This window comes from Saccopteryx bilineata, chromosome 1 (genome assembly GCF_036850765.1).
Source record: "Saccopteryx bilineata isolate mSacBil1 chromosome 1, mSacBil1_pri_phased_curated, whole genome shotgun sequence".
NCBI lineage: Eukaryota > Metazoa > Chordata > Mammalia > Chiroptera > Emballonuridae > Saccopteryx > Saccopteryx bilineata.
This window is the reverse complement of record NC_089490.1, coordinates 84,394,154-84,412,839: the sequence shown is the minus strand read 5'-3', so window position 1 is coordinate 84,412,839 and position 18,686 is coordinate 84,394,154. Positions and strand designations below refer to the sequence as shown.

General features: G+C 49.0%; 1 protein-coding gene across 11 annotated transcripts in view; it reads right to left on the bottom strand.

Annotated features, from left to right (window-relative positions):
• TTLL1 (TTL family tubulin polyglutamylase complex subunit L1) overlaps nucleotides 1–4,422 on the bottom strand; it is a 31,314-nt gene extending 26,892 nt beyond the window's left edge. For 2 of the 11 annotated variants that reach the window (XM_066256005.1, XM_066256097.1), the window contains exon 1: nucleotides 4,308–4,421. The gene's annotated coding sequence lies outside the window, so the exon portion shown is untranslated. Of the gene's footprint in view, nucleotides 1–200; nucleotides 234–414; nucleotides 488–2,571; nucleotides 2,660–4,307 lie in introns of those variants that run through there. The other 9 variants (XM_066256040.1, XM_066256049.1, XM_066256028.1 and 6 more) reach the window with 9 other exon arrangements.
• Between the last annotated feature and the right edge of the window lie 14,264 nt (nucleotides 4,423–18,686).

Genomic DNA, 18,686 nt, shown 5'->3' with positions numbered 1-18,686 from the left:
CTCTGCCTCCCTCCCTCCCACACAGGGTGTCAGCTGTCCCGTGTCAGACTTCAAACCCCCAGCACCCAACCAGTGAGGTGAGGGGGCTCTGAAATCATCTGTGGAACAGAGAAAGGAATCACAGTACAAAAGCCAGGGCGGACTCCTTCCGACCCTAAGACAGTAAGACCTTTCACTTTGAAAAGTAAGTAAGTAAACACCTGAATGTCAGGTCGTTTTCCTGTCACTTCCTCCTAAAAAAAGAAAAAAAAAGTGGGGTTAATGGTACTGTTTAATGAACTTAACATTTTACCTCCTGACTGGTTCACATGAACTGATGGTGCATCTGAGTTTTAAGTCCCTTGGTCAGCTACTTTTAACACTTTTGAGTGTCATCAAAAGCTAACCAGGAGAAACAGTGAGTGATGTACTGACCTTTACTCTGATCACAGATCAAAATCGAAGTGTGCTTTCACCACCTGGGGTATATCAGCTGTAGAAAGTCATCCTGAAACCAGATGGTCGTTGGTAGTTCCAGAACTCAATGTGGTCCCACTCCTGGGGCAAGTGGGCACGATCTTCACACTCTTGAGAACAAGTTTCCACCAGGGCGGCCCCTGGGCCATCGATAGTTTTGCTTCTACCCAGCCACTCAGCACTGCTAGTATAAAGCCAGTAGCCTCAGCCACCATCACAGCCACCTGGCCTGTGCAGGTTCGCATTTGATTCGGACAGACGGTAATGAAACAATGGAGCCAAGAACTGGTGGGCCATTAGCTTTAATCCTAGCTCGCACCCGGCGGGCAAGAAATACACACAGTGGGAAAACGCTTCCCTTTCCATTCAGGGCTCCCAAAGCCACTGACTTATCCAGGTTTCCTAAACTCAAACTTTTCTACCTCACCAGCCTTATTCACCTCTGTTTCCCATCTCCTTCTCTCTGTACAAACTCTGCACAAACTGGCTTCTCCTTCAGCACTCCGCCATCTTGGCTGCTTCTCCTCTCCTCCATGTGGCCTTTCTCTACTCTCCTTTCTCTGCTCTCTCCTCTAATGCTAATCTCAGGAACTGAGAGAGAGCAAGCTCCTGGTCTGCCCCATTTTAGAGTGTAGAAACAAAAACCTTTAATTCAATATACAAACAAGGAAGTCTCTGATACGAAGTCACTTAAGGTGGGAAAGGCTTAGTCTTAAAACTAAGCTTTAAGGTATAACAACCCTGCCTGCTTACAGCCTGTCCCCCACACTCAATGCAAACTATAAGCGAGCAAACCTATATATCATATTTACAAACTAATTTGACCAACAGGTAGCCACATAAAGCTACCTGGGACCAGGTGCTCCTAAACAGTCCTGATCCAGGAGGAGGCAGCAAGAGATGCAGTTGATAAGCCGTAAGTTCTGGAGGCAAAGTGCTTTAACAACCCAACAAATAAAGTTCAACTGTGGCCCTGAGGAGGCAGTGACTAGTAATTCAATCAAGCAGCAAATCACATCAGCTCTACTTCAAAAGATTCCAGTCCCTTCTGCCTCTCTCTCCAGCATCCTAGAGAGCCTAGACAAGCACAGGACCTGGTTTCCTTAGTGCCATTGTCACCCCACTCCACCCATTCTTCACCTAGCAGCACACTGATCTATCTACACACACGAAGCAAATCACATCATAAGCCTACGGTGGCTTCCCACTGAGCTCAGAATAAAATTAGTGGTCTGCTCATGACCTACAAGGCCACCCTGATTGAGCTGGGTCCCCATCACTTCTTGGCCTTGTCTTCTGGCACCCTCTCCAGCCCTGAGCCTTCCTTCAGCTCCTCACACCCACCAACCTTCATCTTGTCTTAAGGTTTAGCTCTTCCCCCGAGTCTGGTCCCTTCTCAAAGGTGAACTCTTCAGAGTGACTTTCCAATACCCGTCTCAATCCTCCCCACTACAATGTTGTCACTGCTCTGAAGCACTTACATTGCACACAGCTGCTCAGTCTGACACAAACACAAAGCACAGCCCATGAACCTGGGCATCACCTGGAGCTTGGGCATCACCTGGAGCTTGTTAGAAATGCCAATTCTTGGCCCTGGCCGGTTGGCTCAGTGGTAGAGCGTCAGCCTGGTGTGCGGAAGTCCCGGGTTCGATTCCCGGCCAGGGCACATAGGAGAAGTGCCCATCTGCTTCTCCACCCCTCCCCCTCTCCTTCCTCTCTGTCTCTCTCTTCCCCTCCCGCAGCTGAGGCTCCACTGGAGCAAAGGATGGCCCGGGCGCTGGGGATGGCTTCTTGGCCTCTGCCCCAGGCGCTAGAGTGGCTCTGGTCGAGGCAGAGCATCGCCCCCTGGTGGGCGTGCCGGGTGGATCCCAGTCGGGCACATGCGGGAGTCTGTCTGACTGCCTCCCTGTTTCCATTCAGAAAAATACAAAAATAAAATAAAAAATTAAAAAATAAAAGAAATGCCAATTCTTGACCCCACTCCCATGATGCACTGGTCAAGATGCTTTGGGAATGGGACCCAGCAATCTGTATCAAGCTCTAAGGTGATTCTTACACATGTTGGAGTTTAAAAAGAACAGATCTAATTCATGCATTTGGTTCCCTAGTCCTTACCTGTCTTTGACAGATCTGTGACATCATAAACACAGGAAATGTGTTTCCACTCGATCTCCTGATGAATCCTCAGCCCCCAAACCAATGTCTAGTGAAAGCATACGCTCAATCACTATTCAATGAACTAACAAAAAATAAAGATGTGAATAAGGGCTGCTTGTGACAACCAATCAATGAGGCGTGACCCAGCACTGCAGGGGAGAGAAACCTGTACACAATCACACACAAAGTGCCACGGCCTTACCAGCATGCAAAGTACGGAGCTGGGACTTTAGCTGATTTCTACTGAGTAAGGGAACATCTTGGGGAACATCCGTACCTACAACCCGAGGACAGAACTTTGTCAAGAGGCATTTCACATCCTGGAGGTATGACTACTCTCAGGAAAAAGCCAGGACAACTTTTCAGAAGAAACAGGGGGTTCACCATTTCAACTCTGTTCCAGCCACCTAAAATAAAACCAGAGGCCTTAGCCGGTTGGCTCAGTGGTAGAGCATCGGCCTGGCGTGCAGAATCCCGGGTTCGATTCCCGGCCAGGGCACACAGGGGAAGCGCCCATCTGCTTCTCCACCCCTCCCCCTCTCCCTCCTCTCTGTCTCTCTCTTCCCCTCCCGCAGCCGAGGCTCCACTGGAGCAAAGTTGGCCCCGGCGCTGAGGATGGCTCTATGGCCTCTGCCTCAGGCGTAGGAATGACTCTGGTTGCAACAGAGCGAAGCCCCAGATGGGCACAGCATAGCCCCCTGGTGGGCATGCTGGGTGGATCCGGTTGGGCGCATTGGGGAGTCTGTCTGACTGCCTCCCCATTTCCAACTTCAGAAAAATACAAAAAACAAAACAAAACACCAGAGCCCTCTCTGTCCTCATCCCACTATCCCAGACTATCACAAGTCACTTTCAATGAAGTCCCAGCCAGGTCAGGATTCTAGGGCATCTGGATTTGTTTCCAGCTAGCCTTCTTTGAAAACCAAAAGTGCTATCTTTAAAGAAAAAAAAAAAAAGTAATGTAAAGGAGGATTTCACACCAGCGCAGTACATTTGTTCGTGGCTGTATCACCACCGCCCACCTCCCCACCCCCACTGGGTGACAGTGCCATGCTCCACCCAACTATTTATCCGTACTTGGAATTTTCTGAATGCAGAGCAGTACGATCTTCTTCACTGCTACAACCTAGCACTGAAATGTGCTCAATAATGGTTCAAGAACAAAGAACCCCTTTGCAAACCCTAAACTGCTTACCATATAACACGATGCTTTTGCTTCTAGAATGAATCCCCTGAAATGCCCGGGCTACTCTAATGAGGTGGAGTAGTACCTCCGCTCCGGAAACATGCCTAAATTCAGCCCCCAGAGAGAGTTGAGCAGAGCGGGGAACATAAGTCTCCTGCTTCCTGCCCAGAGATCTGGCCACAGGTGCACTGCACCCTGCAAGATGCCAGCAAAAACAATAGCAAAGCCTATGAACAATGAAATACTGGGATAACCAATCATAAGAAGAATACAATTACAAGGATCAAGCGGCACAAACTAATTCATAGGAACTCGGAGGAAAAAGAGGGGCACAGTAGTCAGGGCGTTCTTTATGGAAAGCGCGGGTCCGGCTAGAAGCAGCTGAACCTCACCGAAGCAGCGGAGTAGACACGGGCACACACACTCGTTCGCGCCAGCGCTCTCTGCCCACCCACGTCCAGCCACACCCTTGGGCCGAGGCGGCGGCGGCCTCGGTGCGGGGCCTCACCTGTGGGTGCAGCGCGGAGCAGCGCAGCTCCGCACCACGCCCCAGCCCGGCCGCTAGCCCCACTTCACCGCTCGCAGGAGGACACTGCCCGCGGCCCCGCGGAGCCGCCCGCCGCGCCCTATTTCCGGGGTGGCGCCATGACAACCGAGACGTGACGGCTGGCGCCGCAATGGCTTCCGGGGTCATAGTTTCCCCGCAAATCTCTACTCCCTCAGCCAGAGATCCTCTTTGCCCAGGGCTGAGAACCTGGAAAGAGCCAGCCGTTTAGTCCCGGGGGCCTCCCAACCTTTAGGGCCCAGAAATGAAGTTGAAAGGGTCTGGGCGCGGGACTGAGTTTAACAATGGGAGGCAGAGCGCTGATGATTGTGGCTCTGAGTACAGCCCTCCCTTATCCCCTCTGCTGCTCAGCTTCTGATCTGTGAAATTGGGACTGTGGTAGCACCTACCTCGTAGACTTTGTTGCAAGGATAATATTGCATGTTGTACTCTGCATATAGCAGTCAATAAACTGCCTACTCAAAAGTCAGCTCATTTATGAAATATTCCCTCGAGTGTGGGACAAGTCTAGTTCTTCAAACTATCTTTTAAAAATCTCCCCTCTGTTAGGAAGAAGCAACCTGGTAAGTGGCAGAGCCTGAATTTGAACCCAGAAAACCTGAATATTAACACTACTGCTTCCCTAGAAAATAGAGAAGTCTTCCAAGACTATTTCATTCATCATCATTTACCTTTAGCACCACCTAGTGGAACCAGCAAAAATCTGGAGTCTAACTGGCAAAGTTGCCACTTTGCACACCCCATTGTTGCCACTGTCCCTCCATGAAGGTCTCAGTGTTCCCATCTTAAACCGAGGAGGTGAAGACCTTACCTGTGGTGGAGCAGTGGAACGCTGAGGTTACGGGTTGAAAACCCTGGGCTTGCCTGGCCAAGGCACAAATGGGAGTTGATGCCTCCTGCTCCTCTCTCCTTCTCTTTCCCCTTTCTAAAATGAATAAATAAAAATCTAAAAACAAATTGAGGAGGTGACGAAGAACAGGACGATCACACAGATGATTGCACCACTGGCTCATAACAGATGTTCAGTAAACATTGTCTACTGGATGAAATTTCCCTGTGATGCCTGTTTCTGGTTCTTTGGGGCCAGGTTTAGCCACGGGGAGGTTTGAATGATCTGATCCACTGCTCCTCAGCCCCCAGAGAGGAGTGTTGTCATCATGAGCCCCTTTTAAACATCCTTCCCTATCCCCACTATGGTATACCCCTTATACCAAGCTTTTCCTGACCAAAGTTGGTGAAGTCTTTTCAGGTGTCTTTTTTTTAAAAAATATTTTATTTATTGAGTTAGAGAGAGGAGAGAGAGAGAGAAAGACGGGGGGGGGGGGGAGGAGGAAGAGGAAACACCAACCTGCAGTTGCTTCTAGTATGTGCCTTAACCAGGCAAGCCCAGGGCTTTGAACCAATGACCTCAGCATATCAGGTCAACACCTTATCCACTGTACCACCACAGGTCAGGCTTTTTTTTTTTTTTTTTTTTTTTTGTATTTTTCTGAAGTTGGAAACGGGAGGCAATCAGACAGACTCCCGCATGCGCCCAACGGGATCCACCCGGCATGCCCACCAGGGGGCGATGCTCTGCCCATCTGGGGTGTTGCTCTGTTGCAACCAGAGCCATTCTAGTGCCTGAGGCAGAGGCCATAGAGCCATCCTCAGCGCCCAGGCCAACTTTGCTCTAATAGAGCCTTGGCTGCGGGAGGGGAAGAGAGAGACAGAGAGGAAGGAGAGGGGGAGGGGTGGAGAAGCAGATGGGCACTTCTCCTGTGTGCCCTGGCCGGGAATCGAACCCGGGACTCCTGCACGCCAGACTGACGCTCTACCACTGAGCCAACCGGCCAAGGTCAGGCTTTTTTATATATATATATATATTTTATTGATTGATTTTACAGAGAGAGGAGAGGGGCAATGAAAAGTACCAACTCATAGTTGCTTCACTATAGTTGTTCATTGCTTGCTTGTCATATGTTGCCTCAAACTGGCAACCCCAGCGTTTCAGGCTGACACTCTATCCATTCTGTGCCACACAGGCCAGGCCATCCACGTGTGTTTTTTACTAAGAACCACCAGTTTCACATTGGCTGATGCCTAGAACCAGCTACACCATTTGAGGTGTGAGGAGCCCTGTGCAAAATGAAAATGTGGGTACCCTTCCCTGGGCAGTTAGCTCAGTCAATTAGAGTGTCATCCAGTAACACCAAGGTTGTGAGTTTGATCCCCATTCAGGGCACATGAGGAAGCAACCAATGAATGCACACAAGTAAGTGAAACAACAAATGAATGCTTTTCTCTCTCTCTCTCTCTCTCTCTCTCTTCCCTCCCTTCTCTCTGTCTCTCTAAAAATCAATAAATAAGTATTTTTTTTGATGTGGATACCCTTGTTCAAAAATTATAAGAGTTTTGGCCCTGGCCGGTTGGCTCAGCGGTAGAGCGTCGGCCTAGCGTGCGGAGGACCCGGGTTCGATTCCCGGCCAGGGCACACAGGAGAAACGCCCATTTGCTTCTCCACCCCTCCGCCGCGCTTTCCTCTCTGTCTCTCTCTTCCCCTCCCGCAGCCAAGGCTCCATTGGAGCAAAGATGGCCCGGGCGCTGGGGATGGCTCTGTGGCCTCTGCCTCAGGTGCTAGAGTGGCTCTGGTCGCAACATGGCGACGCCCAGGATGGGCAGAGCATCGCCCCATGGTGGGCGTGCCGGGTGGATCCCGGTCGGGCGCATGCGGGAGTCTGTCTGACTGTCTCTCCCTGTTTCCAGCTTAAGAAAAATGAAAAAAAAAGAAAAAAAAATTATAAGAGTTTTAATTTAGTTCCAGCGGTATTAAACCCACTGCGGAGCAGGTCTGAGTATTGCAGCCTTGTGCAGCTGTCCAGTTACAGCTCAGTGAAGTTAGCCCTGCTGCATGCAGGACACTGCCCCTAAGTACCCAGCCAGACTTCCTGCACTGAACCCTCACAAGACCCCTGCCCAGCCTGGCCTATGGTGGTGCAGTGGATAAAGTATCAAATTGGAGTGCTGAGGTCACCAGTTCAAAATCCTGGGCTTGCCCAATCAAGGCACATACGGGAAGCAACTACCATGAGTTGATGCTTCCTGCTTCTCTCTCTCCCCTCTATCTGAAAATCAATCAATAAATTAAAAAAATTAAGAACCCTGCCCAGTGAGTGGTATTTTAACACTTTTTTTTTACAATTATGATAGCCTGACCACGCGGTGGCGCAGTGAGTAGAGCTTCAGACTGGGACATGGAGGACCCAGGTCCAATAACCCGAGGTCGCCAGCTTGAGCACAGGCTCATTTGGTTTGAGCAAGGCTCACTAGCTTGAGCCCAAGGTCACTGGCTTGAGCAAGGGGTCACTCGGTCTGCTGTAGCCCCGGGACAAGGCACATATGAAGAAGCAATCAATGAACAAGTAAGGTGCTGCAACAAAGAATTAATGCTTCTCATCTCTCTCCTTTTTTGTCCATCTGTCTGTCCCTCTATCTGTCTGTCTCTGTCACATAAATAAATACACAAAAACCAAAATAGGAAACAGATTTTTAAAATTATGATAAAAGAGCCTGACCTGTGGTGGCGCAGTGGATAAAGCTTCGACCTGGAACGCTGAGGTCGCTGGTTCAGAACTCTGGGCTTGCCTGGTCAAGGCACATATGGGAGTTGATGCTTTCTGCTCCTCCCTTCTCTCTCTCGCTCTTTCTCTCTCTCGCTCTCCTCTTTAAAATGAATAAATAGGCCCTGGCTGGTTGGCTCAGCGGTAGAGCGTTGGCCTGGCGCACAGGGGACCCGGGTTCGATTCCTGGCCAGGGCACATAGGAGAAGCGCCCATTTGCTTCTCCACACCCCCCCTTCCTTTCTGTCTCTCTCTTCCTCTCCCGCAGCCAAGGCTCCACTGGAGCAAGGATGGCCCCGGCGCTGGGGATGACTCCTTGGCCTCTGCCCCAAGCGCTAGAGTGGCTCTGGTCGCGGCAGAGCAACACCCTGGAGGGGCAGAGCATCGCCCCCTGGTGGGCGTGCCGGGTAGATCCCGGTCGGGCGCATGCGGGAGTCTATCTCTCCCTGTTTCCAGCTTCAGAAAAATACAACAACAAAAAAATAATAATAATAAAATAAAATGAATAAATAAATAAAGTTTAAAAAATTATGATAAAAGATACATAAAATGTACAATCTATACCTTTTTTTTTTATCAAGTGAGAGTCAGGCAGAGAAAGAGATTTCCACATGCGCCCCCCCCCCCCAGGATCCACCAGGCAACCCCTGCCTGGGGCCACTGCTCTTTGCTCCCTGACCAAGCTATTTTAGCATCTGAGGCAAGGCCATGGAGCCATCCTCAGTGCCTGGGGCCATGGCTGCAGGAAGGGATGAGAAAGACAGACAGACAGATAAACAGAGGGGGAGGAGGAGGGGTGGAGAAGCTTCTCCTGTGTGCCCTGGCTGGGAATTGAACCTGAGATTTCCACACATGAGGCCGACACTCTACCACTGAGCTAACTAGCCAGGGCCAATCTTAACCATTTTTAAGTGTACAGTTCAGTGGTGTTAAGTATATTCACATTGTTGCATAACCACCATCAATCTCCAGAACACCTTTGATCTTGCAAAACTGAAACTCTACCTATTAAAACCTAATTTCCCCCTCTACTCTCTGAGCCCCTTCCTGTCTCTGTGAATTTGACTATTCTAATTACTTCACGTCAGTGGAATCAGAAGCTGTTACAGGGTGAAACGATGATGTCAATTCTTATTTCTGGAGAGAGAATCCAATCAAGAGACAAAATGAAGAAAGAAAAGGAAGAATGTATTGGCCATATAGAAGAAAGTTAGAGGAAAGGGGACCTTTGGAGACAGGATCAGGGGTTAGCCCAGGATGAGCTGCCACTGCCCACTGCTCCCCTGGTTGCAAGTCCCTTAGAGTTTAGGAGAAAGACTGGGCAAGGAAAACATGCATGGGGGAAGAAGAGGAGAAGGAGGAGGGGAAGGGAAAGGGAAAGGGAAAGGTGTGGGCTTACCAGGAAGGGAGAGCTCACTGGGACCTCTGTCCTAAGGGATTTTAAGGGTGGGGATTTTAGGGGCAGTTGCAGGGGAGGATCTCAATAGAATATCAACTTTCCAGATGTGTTCTTTTAGGGTTGTGGTCTCCACTGATTGGTTGGTGACAAGATAGGGGATTATTAGTCTATGCAGCTGGTTCTGAGGTCAGCCATGGCTTCCCTTTGTCTGGTTTTTCTGCTTTTTAGGGCCTGGAGCTGAAACACAGCTGAAGCCTAGATGTTATCTCTAGGGGTTAATGCTTAAGCGCTGTTCTCCAGCTCTCTGGTTTGTTCCTCCTCTAAGGGGATCTAAAACCACATGGCTAGTGATATACCAGGGGAGTAAAGGTCAGGAGTGTCTAAATTCCATGACTAGTGATATGAAATCAGGGGGTCTAAACCATCTGACCAGTTAAAGGAGGAAAGGTCACCCTGGCGGGGTAGTTCTTGTTTTCCCAGTTTTGTCTATTGCTAGGCACCTGGGGCTTTTTGCCCTGGTGGCTTTCTGTGCTTGGCCTATAGTCCTTGTTTTGCTCATGTCTATCTAACTGACAACCACAGAAACACACAATATTTGCCTTTTTGTGTCTGGCACATGGGCAAGTAGAAAAGAGTACCGCATTGGGAGTCTCATAGGCGTGGGTTCAAATCTCAGTCCTGGTGCTTGCTGGTGGTGTGACCCTGGGCAAAAAATGCAAACCATGAACACCTTGGTTTCTCATCTCATGTCCCATATCCCAGGCCTGGAGGGGCCTAGAATGCCATGTGTGCTGGCCAGGAGCCTGGGATGCTGGGAGCTGGGCCCAAACTCCCCTTCAGGTCCCCAAGTCAGGGCTGGCACAAGGTAGCTAAATGAAGAGTAGATGCACAAGCAGGGGTTGGAGACAACCAGGGTCCGTGGCACTTTAGCTGTGTCCCAGCTGCGTGCCCCAGCAGCAGGTGGAGGTAATTTACCAAGGTGGTGAGTCTGAGAGGTTGGCGTACAGCTTCCGTGGGACTGGGTGGAAAAAATCTTCCAAGACCAGAGCTGGAGGGAGGCAAGGGTGGCTCTTCACCTGTTGTTCATTAAGACCAGCCAGCTGGGTGAGCAGCTTCTGTGGGGACCCAGCTTTCAATCCTGTCCCCTCCCCCCTCTTCTCCTATTTCTGTACCCACAGGGACCCGCCCCTTTGCCACAATGCTGGGTTCCCTCCTTCCCCCACCTGCTGTCCCTGAGCCCTGGGGGGTCCCAGGTGTTCCGACCTTCTACAAGGTAAAGCTGAGTAGGTGTTTAGTCAGCAGTGGAGGGACAGTGACAAAAGAATGAATTGTGGTTTTGAACACTTACCCTCTGTGTGTCAAGCTCCTCCCCTTGCAAATGGGGTTCATAACAGAATCAGCTTCAAGGGGGTTGTGAGGATCAGTGAGGCTGTGCAGGGAGCCAAAACAGAGGACGGTTTCTATTATTAACAGTAGTATCATTGTTATTATTATACATTATTAATGAAAGAGAAGCACTCAGAAGAGAACCACAGCCGTGTGTGTGTGTGTGTGTGTGTGTGTGTGTGTGTGTGTGTGAGAGAGAGAGAGAGAGAGAAAGAGAGAGAGAGAGAGAGACCGTCCTCACTCCACAGCGGACAGAGGTTTGGTGGTTTGGGATGAGGGGTGGTAAAGGGAGGGACTCGAGCTCAGATTCCCGGGAAATCTTCACTCCCTCTCACTCCCTGCTAAAGGCACCCAAGTACAGACCCAGAAGACAGCAGGGGAGAGAGGGGCTGATCTTCCCAGAGCCAGGGTCCTGTACGACCCCCCACCCCGCCGTGCCCAGTGGGGCTCAGGAATGGAGCCCTTGAACCAGCTGCAAACCCTTCACCCTTGTCCCAGCCTGCTCTGTATTGCCGGGGTTGGAACCACTGCTGGACACAGGGAGAAGCAGGTGCCTGCAGGGATTTGAGCCCAGCTCTGGGGGCTCCAGGTCTGATGCTCTTTCTTCTGTACCAGCTCAAGGCAAATGGGCTGTTGAGAGTCTGAGGGAAGGCAGAGGTCTGGGTGAGGACATGGTAACATACACATATCCTTGGGAATAAAAAGAACAGGTTTGCAGGACTTCAAAGAAAAAAAAGTTATTTCCTGTAAGAGAAAAAAAAATCCCAAAATGCTGTTGTCTGCCGGTCCTCCTCAGTTTCCAAGGCAGGAGGTGGGGAGTTCTGATGGCTGTGATTAGCGGCAGTGAGTCGGAGGAGCCCATGCATGTGCGGGCCTGCAATGAGCAGACCCTGCACCCCCTCACCTGCCTGGCCTCAGTTTCCTTTTCTGTAAGGTGAAACCGCAGTACTTATCCCATCAGGCTGTTGTGAGGACGAAAGGGATGGTGAAGGGGACATTCACCCATCTGTGAAGCAGTATTTATTGAGGGGTCCACGGGGTGGGTGCAAAGGAGTGAAATTGCGCATGGATCCTGCCCTCCTGGAACTTATGGACTAGGTCTTCCTAGGGTGGCCCCTCCCCCAGAGCAGAGGTGTGGACAGCAGAAGCCGTGTGGTCTGCATGAGCTGCTAGGACTGTTATTGTTTAGAGCAAGTCTGCTATCGTACTGATAAACTCAGCTGTCAGAAGGGATGTTATTTCTGGATGAAAGGAGGTTCTGCAGGACTGGGGCTCCTTCCTGCCCGCACCCATGTGGGCCCGGTCTGTCTCGCGATAACCTGGGGCCTCCAGCCTGCTCTGGGCAGGGGACAGCTGTGCCCATCATTGCAGGATGTTCAGAGCCTGCTGCCTGGGGCCTCCACAATGCTTCAGGAGCAGATATCACCTCCCCTCTGACCCGGATTCCTGGAATTGTCTGATGGTGTGGAGGTCTGTTCTCTGTCCCCCTGACAGGTTGCATGAGATTAGGTTATTTCAGTCATACGGGCCATTTGGTATTTTGGCCTGAATGCGTGTCTATTAAATTGTTGTGGCACTGAGTTGAGTGGCCTGACTGGTTAAGCCTCTGTAATCTGCTCTGAAACGCACTGGTCCTGTTTCCAATTGTGATACTACCCCTGTTACCAGCAAGACTGGCCTCTCGTGTTCCACCATGGGCTCAGCATGCCAAGTACCCCTGGCAGCCATAAATCTGGGTCTTAATTAAAATCCTCACTCTTGGCTATTTTGAGTATGATTCACTGTGCTTTGCTTAATTTTATTTTGTAGTATCTAGTTGAGTTTTGATTTATAAAAAGTGCCCAAGTCTTAAGCATTCAACTCAGTACATGTTTACATATGTACAGACCCTTGCGGCCCCATCCATACAATCCCAGAAAGTTCCTTCATGCCCCTTACCAGCTAATACCCTCCCCACCTCAAGAAGTGGCCACTGCTCTCACCTCTATCATCATAGATTAGTTTTGCCATTCTTGAACTTCATATAAATGGAATCATGCAGTGTGTTCTCTCTGGTGTCGGGCTTCTTTCACTCAACATAACATCTATGAAACAGTTACTGTTTATGACCAGAAGCATACTACATGTTCATTGCAAAATTTGCAAATAATTTACACGAGAAAGGAATGACCACCTAGTAATATCTGCTCTCTGCTCACCAGCTTGAGCTAGGGGTCACTGGTTTGAGCCCAAAGGTCACTGGCTTAAAGTCCAAGGTTGCTGGCTTAAGCAAGGGGTCACTGGCTTGGCTAGGGTCCCCCGGGCAAGGCACATATGAGAAAGCAATCAATGAACAACTAATGTGCCACAACAAAGAATTGATGCTTCTCATCTCTCTCCCTTCCTATCTGTCTGCCCCTCTCTCCCTCCCTCTCACTCTCTCCTAGTCTTGCTAAATAATAATAATAATAATAATAATACCCGTTAACCACTTTAGACTTTCCATTGTGTTCCTTACAGACATCTCAAAGCAAGTGAAAAATATTTTTTTAAAGATTTTATTCATTAATTTTAGAGAGGAGAGAGAGAGAGAAAGCGAGCAAGAGAGAGAGAGAGACAGAGAGAGAGAGAGAGGAGCAGGAAGCACCAACTCCCATTTGTGCCTTGACCAGGCAAGCCCAGGGTTTTGAACTGGCGATCTCAGTGTTCCACGTCGATGCTTTATGCATTGCACCACCACAGGTCAGGTGAAAAGTATTTTTTAGCTTAAAATGAACTCCGAGTATACCTATTATTCTATAACCTTTCTCATTTAACACAGCACAGGTTCACATGTCTCTCTGTGTCAGCCTGTGTATGTCTCCTTAGACTGTCGATGGCTGTATAGTAGGACAGTGCTTATCACCTGCTGATGACAGTGTGGTTGTTTCTCATATTTGATTTTTTTTTTTTTTTGTATTTTCCTGAAGTTGGAAACGGGGAGGCAGTCAGACAGACTCCCGCATGCGCCCAACCGGGATCCACCCGGCATGCCCACCAGGGGGTGATGCTCTGCCCATCTGGGGTGTTGCTCTGTTGCAACCAGAGCCATTCTAGCGCCTGAGGTAGAAGCCATGGAGCCATCCTCAGCGCTCGGGCAAACTTTGCTCCAATGGAGCCTCGGCTGAGGGAGGGGAAGAGAGAGACAGAGAGGAAGGAGAGGGGGAGGGATGGAGAAGCAGATGGGCGCTTCTCCTGTGTGCCCTGGCCGGGAATCGAACCCGGGACTCCTGCACGTCAGGCCAATGCTCTACCACTGAGCCAACCGGCCAGGGCCATATTTGATTTTTTGTTTGCCCATCTCTCTGAGTCCCTAGACAATAGGCCTTCTAAGAACAGAACATTTGACTGTCCATTGCTGCTGTCTCACTGGTACTTACGGAGTGCATGAGTAGATGGACAAGTTGCAGTGGATGCTCTTGTACACATATCTGTGCAAACCAGTTTGATTATAACGGCAAGAAAATTCCACAAACCAGGATGGTTGGCCCAAAGGAATGTACAATTTTTCTTTTTTTACAAATTTTTTTTTTAAGATTTTATTTATTGAATTTTAGAGAGAGGACATAGAGAGAAACGCGGAAGGAGTAGGAAGTATCAACTCACAGTTGCCTCTCCAATGTGCCTTGGCTGGGCAAGCCCAGGGCCTCAAACTGGAGACCTCAGCATTCCAGGTCAAGGCCTCTTACACTGTGCCACCACAGGTCAGGCAAGAATGCTCAATTCTTTTCTTTCTTCTTTTTTTTTTTTTTGGTGAGGGGAGGGGAGGCAGAGAACAGATTCCCACCTGTGGCCCCCTCCACAGGGATCCACCCAGCAAGTCCACTAGGGGGCGATGCTCTGCTCATTGCAAGCCCTTGCTCTGTTGCAACCAGAGCCATTTTTTAAGACATTTTTTTTAATCTTTTTTAAAAATTTATTTATTAATTTTTAGAGAGGAGAGTGAGAGAGAGAGAGAGAGAGAGAAGGGGGGAGGAGCAGGAAGCATCAACTCCCATATGTGCCTTGACCAGGCAAGCCCAGGGTTTTGAACTGGTGATCTCAGCGTTCCAGGTCGATGCTTTACCCACTGCGCCACCACAGGTCAGGCCAGAGCCATTTTTTTAAGCACCTGAGGGGGAGGCCATGGAACCATCCTCAGTGCTCAGGGCCAACTCACTCTAGTCGAGTCATGACTGCATGAGGAGAGGAGAAGAAAGAGAGAGAGAGAAGAGAGAGGGCGAAGAGTAGAGAAGCAGATGGACGCTTCTTCTGTATGTCCTGACCAGGAATTGAACCTGGGACATCCACACACCAGGCTGACTCTCTACCACAGAGCCAACTGGCCAGGGCAGGAATGCACAATTTTTAAGTTTTTTTGTTCAAAATTGCTAAGTTAACTTCCGGAAAGACTCATTTATTCACATCTTCATTCCACCGATTTATATTGAACACAAACAGTGCCAGGCCCTGTCCCAGGTATAGGGGATACAGTGGTGAAAAGAAGGTCAGTGTCCTCATGGAGCCCATGTGCATGCCCTTGTATACCGGGAAGGCTCACGGCCATTTCCCCACTGCCTGCCCTCACTCAGTTTCCATTTGGCTGCAAAGACACATCTCATCAATGTTTTTTATTACATTTCTGTAATTATCACTGGACAGAAATATTATTTTATTCATTTTCCAGCCATTTGTATTTTATTACTTTCTTCAACACACACACACACACATACATATATATATATATTTTTTTTTTTTGAATGTCTACTATATATCAAGCATTGTTCTAGATCAGTGATGGGCAATCTTTTGAGCTTGGTGTGTCAAAATTCTCCAAAAAACCGAGCATAGCCCTGGCCGGTTGGCTCAGCGGTAGAGCGTCGGCCTAGCGTGCGGAGGACCCGGGTTCGATTCCCGGCCAGGGCACATAGGAGAAGCGCCCATTTGCTTCTCCACCCCTCCGCCGCGCCTTCCTCTCTGTCTCTTCCCCTCCCGCAGCCAAGGCTCCATTGGAGCAAAGATGGCCCGGGCGCTGGGGATGGCTCTGTGACCTCTGTCCCAGGCGCTAGAGTGGCTCTGGTCGCAACATGGCGACACCCAGGAGGGTCGCAACATGGCGACGCCCAGGATGGGCAGAGCATCGCCCCCTGGTGGGCAGAGCGTCGCCCCCTGGTGGGCATGCGGGGTGGATCCCGGTCAGGCGCATGCGGGAGACTGTCTGACTGTCTCTCCCTGTTTCCAGCTTCAGAAAAATGCAAAAAAAAAAAAAACCCGAGCATAACTCAGGTGGTGTGTCACTTAGAGAAGAAAACGATAATTTCGTGATATTTATAGTTTAAATAACAAAAATGTATAATTGTAATATATAACTGTATTTCATAAACCAAAAACTAATTATTTAACTTACCTGCTTAGTGACTTCTTTGTTCATCTGTCAGTCGGTTTCTTTTGTTGGTCTTGATATTATTTAACTTGTGTGGGGTGCCCTGAAAGTGAGGGGGAGGGGCAATTCTTTAACTAACCTGCCTATTAGTGACTTTTTTGTTGCTGAATTTCATTGGCTAAATCTTCAATTGAAGGTTGGTATTTTGTACACTTCAAGCCCAAGCAAGCACTACTAACTTCCTCTGTCAATCTGTTTCTTTTGTTGGTTTTGATATTATTTAACGCTGAGAGTAAGGTCTCACAAAAGTACATAGAGGGAAAAATTGTGAGTAAAGCCATTGCTATATTTTTCAGGGTGCTAAAAGTGTCTGGTAATCGGTTCCAGGCACTCCAAATTTCCTGTTCGTAGTGGCACTCCTCTTGATTCTCCAAGCGTCACCTTTCCAGATTCTCAAGCTTTGACCTCAAGTCGACAAACACCTGAGCCCAGATGCTGTCTTGAAATTCTGCAAGTTGCATCTTATGTAAATTAAGATGGCTGCCGCTATTTCTAATGGCGGGAAACGGCACCCATAAGACAGGCCCTTGCCTCTCCCAGCCTCCCCCTCACTTATCTCAGTAATGATGGTCAATTAGAAATCCATGACACCCCAGAATGGTAGATTGGATGATGGTTGCTGTGGTTATGTGGTTGCTGGTAATGGTGATCACGGGATCCCCAGAGATATGTCCCCTGGGGCATTCTGCTGCTCCCTGCTCCGCCCACCGGAAGTGAGGTCAAAGATCCCCTAACGGCCTAACCGAAAGTCCCAGAACTAGACGCTCTGTGCTGGAGTTCTGTTGTTTTGGCCTACAGACCTCCGGCACAGAGTGTCTACCTATAGCAAATGTTTTATCCTCGGGTACTGCACCTGGCCATGCAGGAGCCGAGGATGAAATGTCCTTCTCGGCATGTGGCCCCATATTTCTCTGGTATGTGGTCGCGTATCATGGAAAATGGCTACGCGTGTCTCAGGTTCGCCATCACGGTTCTAGACTCTTCAGGGTACAGCAGTGAAAAAAAGGGGGGGGGAAGTAGACAAAGATCCCTTCCCTGGTGGAGTTTATATGCAGTTAGGGGAGACAGTAAACAAAATTAAGCTATTGTGTGTATGAGAGGTAATAAGTGCAGGGGAGAGTAATAAAGAACTCTAGGGGGTCAAGGATTGCATTTTTAAGTGGGAAGATGACACTTGACCTCAAGACTTAGGGAGATGAAAAGACAACTTTCAACTAGCTGATGGAAAAGCAAGCAGACAGTGAAAGCAGCAGGTGCAAAGGCCCTGAGGCTGCCATGAGTCTGATTTGAGGAATAGCATGAATCAGTGTGCCAGCATGGAGATGAGCAATGAGGAGAGTTATAGAAACTGAGGCCAAAAAGGTAAAAGGAAGCTGGATTAGGTAGGACCTTCAGGACTGTGGCTTTTACTCTGTGTAAAATACAGAGCCCTGGGAGGGTACAAGCAATAGAAAAACCAGGCAGAGTTTTATTTTAACCATTAATCAGGCTGCCATGTTGAGTCTAGACTGCAGAGGGGCAGGAATGGAAGCAGGTAGACCAGTGAGGAGATGAGTACAATAATCAGTTGAGAGATTACCTGTATGTGGTCAGATTCTAGTATATTTTACAGATAATGTCAGCAAGGTTGGCTGGAGAATCAGGTATGGGGTATATTAGTTTTCTATCACTGAATGACAAATTATAGTAAAATCTAATTACTTAAAGCAATAGCCCAGGCAGGGGAGCTCGGTTGGTTAGAGTCGTCCTGATACACCAAGGTTGGGGGTTTAATCCCTGGTCAGGGTACATACAAGAAGCAACCAATGAATGCATAAAATATTGATGTTGCCTGACCTGTGGTGGCACAGTGGGATAAAGCGTTGACCTGGAAGTGCTGAGGTCGCCGGTTCGAAACCCTGGGCTTGCCTGGTCAAGGCACATATGGGAGTTGATGCTTCCAGCTCCTCCCCCCCTTCTCCTCTCTGTCTCTTCTCTCTCTCTCTCTCTCTCTCTCTCTCTCTCCCTCTCCTCTCTAAAATGAATAAATAAATTAAATTAAAAAAATAAAAATAAAATATTGATGTTTCTCTCTCTCTTTCTCTCTCCCTCCCTCTCCTCTTCCTCTATAAAAAAATCACTCAATTAAAATTTTTTAAAAAAGAATAAACATTTACTATCTCTCACAGTTGAGGTGAGTCAGGAATTGAAAAAGAGCTTAGTGGGTGGTTTCGATTCAAGATCTCCATGAGGCTGCAGTCCAGATATTAGTGGGGCTGGTGTCATCTGAAGGCCTTCTTGGGACTGGAGGACCCCCTTACTGGATGGCGCTCTCACATGGTGCCAGCTATTTGCCCCCAGTGGGTCTCTCTACAAGGCTGCTTGAGTGACCTCAGGACTGATGGCCACTCCCCCCAAAGTAAGTGAGCAATCTCAGAGGGCGAGAGCCAGACCAGAGCCATCGTCTCGGCATTTGGCTTTGAAAATGCCATAGCATCCCTTCTGCCACATTACATCCA